The sequence below is a fragment of the Solanum pennellii genome, chromosome 1, assembly GCF_001406875.1.
Source record: "Solanum pennellii chromosome 1, SPENNV200".
NCBI lineage: Eukaryota > Viridiplantae > Streptophyta > Magnoliopsida > Solanales > Solanaceae > Solanum > Solanum pennellii.
Window position 1 is genome coordinate 28,145,742 of NC_028637.1, and position 13,100 is coordinate 28,158,841.

Genomic DNA, 13,100 nt, shown 5'->3' on the forward strand with positions numbered 1-13,100 from the left:
ATATATATATATGTATTAAAAGTAATAATTCCTAATAACCTATTTAAATATTATGAACTTGGCCCATTATTATTAAAAATAAATAAATTACCCGTCTTTAATTAATTTAGTTAAATGAACATTCAGAATTATCAAAAATGATCTTTTCGGATCTGGATCATTACATTTAGATGTATCTCTGAGATTTTTGTCATATTCTAGGGCATACTTGTGCTTTATCCCATTACAAAACATAAAAAGAAAAAAAATGTATGATATAATGGAGTTTCAATGAGAACTTATAGTCATGACTGACCAGGTTGGTTCACTAAATAAAAGACAATTACTCCCAATGTTCAACTAACGTTTTCCTAGGAAGCGTGGGCATTCGAGGATGATAGGATAGGAGACAATTTTAAATGAAATAATATTAAAATGCACAAATATACTAACAATTGTATGAATATTTTTTCCTAAAATAAAGCGCAAGAGGTTAATGCAAATAACATACCAAACAATTGTTCACATCATCAACTAAATTATGTTAATTCAATTATGAGACTTTTTTTTCTTCAAAACACAAAATCTTGAGAAAAAAAGGCACATGATAAGGTTAAGAGATTAATTATAGTGTCCAATCTACATTGACAATGAACTATGAATTACCCGAACTACAAAACAAAACAAATTTAATACACCTCAATACATCTATAAAATTGACCACCTTCTAGTAAGCTTCATTAATTACTTCCAAAATATTCTTAATTTTTCTTTATCATTCTTTAGTGTTTCCCTTTGCAGTCATAATCCGGATCGTTCTTGAATTCGCAAGCCTTATTTCTCACTCTCGTACTCCTCTATACAAACGACTGATAATCCGCACACAATTGCACGACATAATTTGGGTTTATAAACATAATGGCTTTGAATTCAGGCGACAAAAATATTGAAGCGTTTTATTTGTGTAATAGACAAGAACATTGCTAAATAAATCAATAAGATATCTTTAATGAAATGGACATTTTCCAAGTTCGAAAAACCTATCTTGTTCTAACATATTTTGAATAATGTATAAATCCATATGTTTCTTAATTTGTTTAGTGTAATATAAATCTTCTTGAAAAAATATAAATATTAGCACTTATAATGAATATGCAACCCATGTTTTATGATCCTTATACTGTAAATTTGACCTCAAATTATGAGTTTAAAAAGCAAAAAAAAAAACTTCCTTTATTACATGTCAGATACTCCTTTCTTTCGATTTTATGTAACACCATATTGATATCAATCTATCAAAAAAAAATATGATATCTGTCTATATTTGAAAATAATTAAGCTATAAAATATTTTTTATCATTAGTGAGAAGTTTTATAGTTACACAAATATTACAACATATTTAAGACAACAAGTTTTAGAAGTCTATTTTCCATGTAGAGTCAAATTAAACATGTCTTTGGAAGATAATATATACGACGTTCAAACTTAATCATGTTTTAATTAAGAAAATATTGTTTTTAATAATAGATTAAAGAAGAGAGAACGTCACTTGAAATAGAAGAACCAACGTTTCTTTTTAATTGTCTAACTTTTAGTTTATAATTAAAGTACAAATATAAGTATACGAAACCACAACATATATATAGATTAGCAATGTATATACCTTTTTGAGAAGCTGAGATTCGAAAAGATAATGATGATTGTCAGATCTCACCACATCAAGAATAATCTTCACCATTTGGTCATTAGGTTTTATCATTTCTTTTTCTCTTCATTTAACTTTATTCTTTCTTCTGCTTCTTATTTGAAAAAATTCAAAATTGTTTCCTACATAAACATAGAATAATTGAAGATATCAATAGTTATATAACCTTTTGCTGTTAATTTATAATAGAACAATATGGACATATAATTTCACTCTCATATTGCTATTAATGAAAATTATAAACACATGACAGAAACAAAGATAAAATACACATTCGAAGAAAGATTACAAATAATATTAGAGATTCTTAGAGAAATAAAGATTGTAACATACAGAGAATTGCTAGTTGAGATTCATAGTAGCTATGTTGGTTGACTACCTTAATTTTTAATTTATTGGTGAGGGTTTGACCCTACCTTGTAATCCACTCCTCCATTTTCCCTTTCTCTAAATCCAACTTTATTTTTAAAATAAAGACGAATTTTCTAATTAGGAAAGTTACCAACAATAAGATAATGTTTTTTTTTTCTTTTAGGCGAATCGAATAATTTGACTTATCAAAATTTATTTTTACTTTTAAGGTTTTTTTCAGTGTACCAAAACAAAATAGATTTACAACATGATTTTGAACAATAGCAAAAATTAATGAATAATTATTTGGGGCCAATTATCAAGTAAACAATAAATTAGTTCTTTTACAAGAAAAACATGAATTAGCTAGGAAATTTGTTATAGAAAAAATATATAGTTAATAGTATTGTTTTAACAATTTTTCCCTAAATATTTTTCAAATACAGTTTTGATATTTGGTGATACTGGTTCTTCTTTTATGGTAATAGTAAAATGGAATAAAGAACATTTATTTGAAAAAAGATATTAAAATTTAGTGCATATTCTACCAATTAGTGATTACTTTATTTGTGTTACAACTCCTAATTTTGTTTAAACTTTAGAAAAGATAATATATCTTTGGATATATTTTGTATCTCTTACAAAATATTATATAAATTTAGATCAAACAAAACATTAGTGAAAACTCACAATTCTTTCAACATCGTAAGTAAAGAATTATTAAAAAGGAAAAAAAGAGGGATTTATGAAAAAGGTTGAGTATCCCTTAGTTTGACTTGCTCTGTCCAATTATCTTTATATATCTTTTTAAGTTTATATGTCATAATCTTCTTCATAAGTAGAATTTGTTTGGTATAGAAACTTACAACGCCTTTTAAAGTTAAATACTTAACCTGACATCCGGCATATGAAAATTGAATAATCCATCGACGTAAATCGGAAATTGAATTTGAGAATTTGGCAGTCATCTTCTAATCCATGATGTCGCAATACACATGACAACACCATATATTCTTCAACTTTCTCCATTTTTTAAAGAAATGTTTTGAGTGTCTTTTTTAATGGAACTAAATTACTTGGTGAATTATAATCAAATTTTTTCCTTCTTAAAATAGGCATATCTTGGATTAATGAATAGTTGTTAAATTGGTAAACTTTTTATTTTTATTGAATATGAATTGAATGAATCAAGATCGCCTAATGCGAGTGTTGTAATAAGAAATGAGTGTTTCTTGTTCATTTCATTTTCTCATAAAAGTCATGGTATATAAATTGGATTCACTTTCTTAAAAATAACATTCTTTTACAATATTAGTGTTGTGTTATGAAATTGTTCATTTTTTCCCAACTTGAATTTTGAAATTTCACTCACATTTTAAAAAAAGAACTTTCAATTTTTTTTTATATAAAAACAGAAATAGAGCAACAAACTTAGTAAACACTATTGATGTTGACCTCCTGCTCTAAGTATGGAGAAACACTATTGATGCAACGTTTCTAAGAAAACATGTTACTTGCACTATGGATTCTATAGCACCTGAAATCATGAAAAACATCCTAAGATTTATTAAAAACCCTAGGTCTATACAATCTATGTAGAATAAAGGAACTGATTTAATTCTAGGGACCTAATGGATGAATGAAATACACTAGTAAAATGCCACATACCTAGTGAAGATATCTAAAGAGAAATCATTTGGATTTTGAGGCAAAAACAAGAAGAAGACTATTGCTTGTTCTTAAAAGAAACTGACACTTCTTTCTCTTTCTATTAGTAAAACAATGTAGCTTATGCATCAAAGAACGTAACTTAAGTGCCTCAACGAATAAGGAAACCAAAAAAACGACCCTGACATAAAAGTTGCCGAAGGTCATTAACTACGGTACTCACGAGCCAACGTTTGAACTATCGGTTGTCAAATGGGGTCATGGTTTTAGATCACGTGATTTATGTCTCTGTTAATAGTATCTCCCAAAGCTAGACTTTTGGTGCATAGGACCAAGTCTCTCAGCAGTTATATTAGTGTACTGTTCATCATGCTATCTTAATTATTAGTAATTGGTCACTTCATTCATCTTATTTTTTTTGTTATCTTTCAGTATTTATATTCTTGCTCAGATTATGTAATTTCTCAGTTACACTTTGTTCTGCTCATATATATCTTTCAGCATAGTATTTATATCCTGCATGCTGAGTACATTCAAAATACTTTCTCATACTCTGCGCTACATCCTTTCAGGGTATAAGTTTATGTACTCAACATACAAATCACGCATAAATCGATTATCCGTTCACATGCGGCAACATCAAAGGCGAGTCATCATATTTCCAGGACAATAGACATGCATTCATTTTTGTCATTATTGTTAGTTTCAGTTTTATTAGAGTTAGATGGGAACATGTCTCATCAACTCAACTCCTTTAGAGGCATTTCATACATAATAGTAGATTTAGCATGAGTTGTTAAGTGGTCATTTCGGTTATCACAAGCCCTAGTTTATTTCACTTATATTTAGTGCATTTAGGTATTCCACATTTTCAGATATCCTTCATTGTATGTTTTACATAACTATTTTCAGTATTTTCATGATATTATAGATTCATCGTTACCTTTGGGTCACTCATAATCCTAGGTCTCGTGTTACGTTTAGGGGTAGCCTCGGAGTTTGACAGTTGGGGTCCACTTTTGAAAATTGTATTTTTTTCACATTAGATAGCTTTGTACTCGTGACTTCAAGGGATGGGGACGGTTTCTATTGTATATATATACTTTTTGTTTTGCTTCACTTTTGTCTCTTTCTGTTATTAGTATCATTTAACTTTAGTTCTACCCTTGCACTCACTACATTACCTTTTCGGTACGGGTTGTCTTACATATTAGCTGATACAGTAAGTTCCATCAAGACTCAAGAAGTCAGGTCATGGCAGGACTTTTGTTGAGGCAAGTTGAGAAAGGGTTAACAAAAAGGGATATATGTGATGGCTCCAAGGGATATTTTTTAGAAACTAGGTTTAAGGAATTGCTTAAAGGATAATGTAATTCTTCTCTATCATATACAATATGAGCATATTTTGATAAAATTAAAAAATATTGAACAATTTTAATAGCACTGGTGTTTCAATTGGTTGTCTCAATAATAAGTTCAAGAATTCATCTAGTGTTGTATCAAATCAATAAAGTAACATAAATGAACATATTAAAGAGTATTTAAAAGTGAGAATATATGTTATACTTAAAATCTTGTTTAAGAATATATGGAGGAAACTATATGTATAGAAATAAGTATATTATGAATTCATGTTTTTTAAAATGTTAAACGTTTATCAGAAAATATAGTTTTAAAATGTTGATAGACTTTTATACCCTTAAAAGCTAAATTATTTTTTAAAACTGATAATGCATATTGGATAAAAAATATCTATTGAGATTTACTTAATAATTTGAATCCATCAAAAACATTTCCTACTAAATTAAATTCTTGATCTATCAATTATGACTTTGATAGTAATTTAATTTGTTCATATGGTGAGATTTCTATTAGAAACTTCTATAAGAAAATTGTATTGATGTTGATATAAATTTAGAAAAAGCATGCATATGCATTTGAATTTATTCAATTTTATCTATACTATTCTTTTTAATCAATTTTATAAACATGTTTTATTAGCTTTTCCCTTATATTCATATTGTTCATAATTATTAGTTTGAAATGGAAATAAAAATGAAGTGTATGTGTTAGAGCTCTTTATTGTTTTCATTGAACACGAGTTTTTTGATCATGTTCGTGTATATGGTTTAAAGTAAAAATAAATTTTACATATAATCAACTCTTTTGTAAGTTGGTATAATAAGAGGCATAAGAAAAAAAGGAACAGTGATGAGGTTTAGTGACCAAAAAGAATTCCATATTGTTTCTAAAGATGATGGTTGTGATGAGCTTTCTATTCTTCAATCTAGTATAATATCTAAAGATTTTCATAGTTTAACTGTCGGTGAAGTGGTTAAGCTCGATGTGGAATCTGGGAATGATGGTCATACGAAGGCTACTAATGTTATCTGCCCAGATGGTGTTCTTATCAAAAGAGGATCCCGTAATCGTAGAGGTAGTGGAAGTGATCCTATGGTGGTGGTGTAAATACATTTTTAGGTGGGAAATATTGTGGTAGTGAAGGTTGTTAGGGGGGCAGAAGGCAGTATGGAGGTGATGGTTGTGGGAGGTACGGTGGAGGTGGCGATGGGCATAGTGGTGGTTGTAGAAGAGGAACTGGGTGTTACAAGTATGGAGAAGATTGTTATTTCACAAGGGAATGTAGTCAAGGTTTTGGATATGGAAGCGGTACTGGTGGTGGGAGATTTTCAAGACCCAAAACGAGTCATGAGTGGAACCCCTACTAACCATGTAGGTGGGCGAACCAACGAATTTAACCTTAGATTATATTTTACAAGAATAATGGGGAAGCTCAAAATCTATTTAAATTTTGTTGCCCAAAACCTGAAAGTCATCACAACAAGGACATCTAATCTCCAATTTTTAAGTCTAAGAGTATCAAAGACACCAAAGTATATGAAATACAACAATTTATGTCCAAAAACTAAGGACATCAGGTAATGATCAAGAGAATTCAACCTAAGCTCGAATGAATAGCTCAACCTTGAACCTGATATGTTGAGAATAGCTAGAGCTGAGGGCAAGTCAAATTCGTTGGTACCCTAGTTGCACTCAATAAAAGAAAAGCAAAGAAAAATACTAGTAGGGCTCAGTACGGGGCAACATTTACTCAGTAGGTATCATCGGCCAACCCAAAATAGAAACTAATATACAATGAATAATAGTATGAATTCAACTATAGCACTTAATAGGTAATAAGCAACAAACAATATGATTCAGTATCAAAAATACTAGAGTAAGTATGTAATAAGTCAACAATATCAAAATCATCCATGAGAACTCATGCCTCCAACCAAACCTTTTGGGAATTGAGTTCTTTGAGATTGAGTACATTCCGTTAACTCAATATATTTTCTCTTTAATAGTATCGTGTCGGAACGTGAAACTCCGGTCCAATTATACAGTTTGTGGACGTGACACTCCGATCCAAGAATACCGTGTGGGAACGTGACGCTCCGATCCAAGATTACCGTGTCGGAACATGACACTCCGATTCAAGAATACCATGTTGAAATGTGATACTCCGATCGAAGAATACCGTGTAGGAACGTGAAACTCCGTTCTAATTAAACTGTTTCAGAAATCATCATAGAGATATTTCGCTCACTTGCCTCAACATAATTTTATCATTCGCAAAGCAAGCCATACATGCTATGATAACTTTATTAATTGTTATTTTTTAAAAAGTAATTATGTTCATTTTCTAGTTGTTCCTTACAAGACTTCTTGTATGTTGTCACATATCTAAATAAAATACAAAATTTAACCTCATAGGCAGCAACATCTATCTTCTGTTTCTCCGTATTCACCATCTCTCCTACTATCGCTTAATGTTTGGGGCATATACTTGCCTATTAAGAATCTCAAAGATGTATCCCAAGCCATAAGTAGTGCTTTGCTGGTTGGAATTAAACATGAGACCAATACCATATTTTGAGAATCTCTATAGGACTGCTATGTCATCAACCCAACACCAAACCACACAAAACTATCTATCTTACGAAACTCCCATGAAAAGAAACAAGAAAATCATAAGCATTTTCAAATACAATACTCTTGAAGACTGGGGGTTTCAACACTAAGAACTTAATTAAGAGATCACGTTGGTCTCTAAATATTAAAGGTCATGTAGTAATTCGAGAAATTATACCAATTTTCCAAATACACATTTGTTCTCTTTCTGGTGTTACAATTCAAACTTCTAATACTCTAATACTAACCATATGTGAAATAGAGTGAAGAAGTTCGATACCAATTTGTGTCACCTAGATACCAATTAGATTCTAGTAGTAGCACGAAAGAAAGAATTGAATTTTCCTAAAGTCCTATATCTTCTCGAAGAAAAGTAAAGGTGTCCCCATACCGTTCCGCAAGACTTTACTAGACTTGTCCTTGTGTGATAAGATCACTGAACCTAACACTCTGATACCAAGTTTATAAGGATCCAAAACGAGTCTTGAGTGACACCACACTTAACCACCCAGGTGGGCAAACCAACAAATTTAACCTTAAAATATATTATACAAGAATAATGCGGAAGCTCAAAATCTATTTAAATTTTATTTCTCAAAACCTGAAATTCATCACAACAAGGATATCTAATCTCCAATTTCTAAGTCTAAGAATATCAAAGACACAAAAGTATATGAAATACAGTAATTTATGTAAAAAACCTAAGGACATCAGGTAATTCAAAGAGAATTTAACCCAAGATCGAATGAATAGCTCACCCTTGAACCTGATATGCTGAGAATGACTAGAGATGAGGGCGAGTCAAATTCGCTAGTACCCTATTTGCACTCCATAAAAGAAAAGAAAAGAAAAATAAAAGTAGAGCTCAGTACGAGGAAACATGTGTTGAGTAGGTATCATCGGCTAACCCAAAATAGAAACTAATATATAATGAATAATAGTTTGAACTCAACTATAGCAGTTAACATGTGATAAGCAACAAAAAACATGAACCAGTATCAACAACACTAGAGAAAGTATGTAATAAGTCAACAATATCAAAATTATCCATGAGGACTTATGCCACCAACAAAACCATTTGGGAAATTGAGTTGTTCGAGATTGAGTACATTTCGTTAATTCAATATGTTTTTCCTTTAATATTATCGTGTCAGAACGTAATACTCGAATCCAATTATATCGTGTTAGGACGTGACACTCCGATCCAAGAATACTGTGTCAGAAGGTGACACTCCGATCCAATATTACTGTGTCTGAACGTGACACTCCAATCGAAGAATACTGTATCGAAACGTGACACTCCGATCAAAGAATACCGTGTCAAAACGTGACACTCTGATCCAATTATACCGTGTTGAAACGCGACACTCTGATCCAATTATTCTATTAATTTATCATTTATCATCACCACTTTCAATTCATTGATAATATTTCATCTAGCCTTCATTATTTAAGGCATTATTTTGATAAAGAGGGTTAATAATATAAATTTCATGGTCTCAGGATTTCAGACTAATTACAAAATGAACAAAGCCACACAATGGCACAATCAAGTGTATAGAAAAATTTACAATATCATTCAATGCATATCAATCACTATTAAGAGTTTACTATCAAATAGTATAAACCATAACCTACCTCCACCGAATAACCAAAGTCAAACAACTATTTCTCCAATACATTTCATTTCCTCAATGCCTCTGAACCTTTCCAATCAATCAATTATGTGTACATAATTTGTAAGTTAACATGTCTAGAAACATTCATAATATTCTATTTCTAGTGTAGATAAAAATGTTCATCAAACAAGTTTCCCTTTTTATTGGGAAAATGCACAAGTACCCCTCAACCTATACCTGAAATTTCAGACACACATTTAAACTATACTAAGGTCCAATTACCCTCTGATGTTATTTTATAAGTAATTTTCTACCCTTTTCGGCCATCATGACACTAGTTTGAAAAAAAAGTCAACCAACATTGGGCTCACAACATAGGGCCATGTAGGCTGAAAAAGGATAAAAATTATTAATAAAATAAGTCCAGGGGGGTAATATGACCTTAGTATAGTATAAGTGTGTTTCTGAGATTTCATACATAGGTTGAGGGGGTACTCGTGCATTATCCCCTTTTTATTCAATCACCTTTAATGCTTGTCCCCAACTTTCCAATAGTTACAACAATATAAACTCTCGCCAAAAAAATCAAATTGCATGAAGTTAACTATGGAATTGGTGACGTTGACCTAATGTTTTTCACACGCCTTTTGATTTTCACCGCCCTATTCTCTCTTTTCTTTTACAGATTCTCTATTACCCTAATATTATATAACTATTTATAAATATAATAAAAGCGATCCATTATTAATTTTAACATTATTTTCTTTAATCACCAACTAATTAAATTATTAAAACAATCCCACTAATTTCATAATTATTATTACAAATAATCAAAGACACATTTTAGAATCTACGAAAAGTGTTTTATCAAATAAACTCTCTAGTATTCAAAACAATTAAACGGGTTATTACATATGGTTGCACGAGAATGGAGGCGGAGGTGGTGGGAATGATATTTATATAAAGATGTCAAAGTTACCAACCCTTCTTCCCCTAACTTGAAACAACAACCACCACCTCCACCTCCTCCGTCGTTCAACCATATTTACCACTACCAACACCACCATATCCATAATCTTGACTAAATTTCCTTGAAAATGATCAGCATACTCACACCTGTAATACACACTTCCTCCTCTACCACATTCACCTCCACCATACCTCCAACCATGAGCGATCAACCATCACCTCCATAATGCTTGCTACCGCCTAACCACCTTCACCACCACCATGTATCTCACCTAAAGATTAATATCCACAACTACCACCATATAAATCACCCCCACCATCTCCACCATAACGTGGTCCTCCTTTCACAAACGCACCATCTAGACCGATAACATTGAAAGTCGTAGTACGACCATCATACATAGATTCCACATAGAGTTCAAAATCTTCAACATCATCTAAACTTTGAATACCTTTACACCTATACTAGATTGGTTATAAGAGAGCTCATTGCCATAATTATCAAAAGTAATGAAACCAAATCCATTTTGCTCACTAAATCAATTAACCATTCCGTTGTTCTGATGTCCCTAAATAAATAAACACTTCATGGTAGAGAATACAATTATTATACCTTGGATTCTAGAGGAAAGAGATAAGGAGGTTTAAAAATCATTTGGTTAAGCACACAATGTCCTTTTTTCATTAAAAAAGGGTACGAAAGTGGTACTGCTTTATAATTTGTGTGTTTGTGTTGCACATAACCAAAATTTGAAAAGATTATATTAATGTTCCTAAACTCTTATTTAAGTAAAAATTCTTTTTTCTAGTTATCTCTTCCTTTTCGTCCGAATGTTAAATTAATGAACAATACCTAAGAGATGTAATTCTCATATGGAGGACTATCATAGTTATGTGTGTGTGTGTGTGTATTCTAATAAAAATGATCTAATATGGGAATGATGGTCAGATGAAGTCTATTAATGTTGCCGGGCCAGATGGTGCTCCTGTCAAAACAGGATCCCGTGATCGCAGAGGTGGTTGAAGTGATTTGTATGGTGGTGGTGGTTTTTATACATTTTTAGGTGGAAATATTATGGTGGTGAAGGATTTTAGGGTAGCAGCAGGAGGTATGGAGGTGATGGTTGATATAGCGGTGGTGGTGGGAGGTATGGTGGAGGTGGCGATGGGTATTGTGGTGGTGGTAGAGAAGCAAGTGGGTGTTACAAGTGTGGCGAGGATTGTCATTTCAGAAATAATCTTAAAATGCACATTTATACTAAGAATTCTATTAGTATTCTTTCCTAAAAAAACTAAAGAGGTTGATGCAAATCACATACTAAACAATTGTTATTATCATCAACTAAATTATGTTAAATCAATTTTGAAACTTCATTTTTCTTCAAAAGACAAATCTTGAGAAAAAAAGACACCTTCTAGTAAGCTTCACTGATTACTTCAAAAATATTCTTATTTTTTCTTTCACTGTCTTCGGTGTTTTGCTTTCCAATCGTTATCCGGATCATTCTTGAATTCGCACGCCTTACTTCTAACTCTCGTACTCCTCCTCAGCAACGACTTACCTTCTTGTGCTTTGTTATGTGCATAATATGTAATGTTCTCTAATTGCTGCTAATCCACATACAATTTCGCGACAAAATTAGGGTTCCTCAATGTAAAGGCTTTGAGTTCAGGTGAGACAAAATATTGAAGAGTTTCATTTGGGGTAATAAACAAAGACGTTGCTAAAAATAAATAAGATATCTTTAAAGAATTTGAAATTTTCCAAGTTCAAAAAACCTATCTTGTTCCAATATATTTTGAATAATGTATAAATCCATATGTTGCTTAGTTGTTTTAGTATAATATAATCTTCTCGAATACAATATAAATATTCTCACTTATAACGAATATGCAATCTATGAATTATGATCCTTATACTGCAAATATAACCTCACAATAATGATTTCAAAAAGAAAGAACAAAGGACTTTTTTGTATTACATGTTAGATACTCCTTTCTGTCAGATTTTTTGTAACACCATTTTGATATCAATCTATCAAAAAAAAATGACATCCGTCTATATTTCCAAATAATTAAGCTACAAAAATTTTATTTTATCATTACTGAGAAGTATTATAGTAAAGAAATATTACAACGTATTTAAGAGAACAAGTTTTAGAATTCTGTGTTCCATGTAGAGTCAAAGTAAACATGTCTTTGAAAGATAAAATATATGAGGTTCAAACTTCATAATGCTTCAATTTAGAAAAAATTGTTTTTAATAATAGATTAAAGAGGAAAGAACGTCACTTGAAATAGAAGAAACAAAGCATTCTTTTTAATTGTCTAAGTTTTAGTTGATAATTACTGTACAAATATAAGTATAAGAAATCACAACATATATATAGATTCGCAATGTATAGACCTTTTTGAGAAGTTGATATTCGAAAAGACAATAATGATTGTCAGATCTCACCACATCAAGAATTTTTATGAAATCTTCTTCACCATTTGGTCATTAGGATTTATCATCTCTTTTTTTCTTCATTGAAGTTTATTCTTTCTTCGGCTTCTTATTTGATAAAATTCAATAAAAAAATTTCTACATAAACATGGCATAATTAAAGATATCAATAATTATATAACATTTTTGCTGTCATTTAATAATAAAACAATATGGACATATAATTTCTAATATTGCTATTAATGAAAATTATAAACACTTGATAGAAATGAAGCATAAATATTCATTCGAAGAGAGTTTATAAATAATCTTACAGATTCATTAAGACATAAAGATTGTAACATACAAAGAATTGCTAGTTTGAGAATCATAGTAGTCATTTTGGTT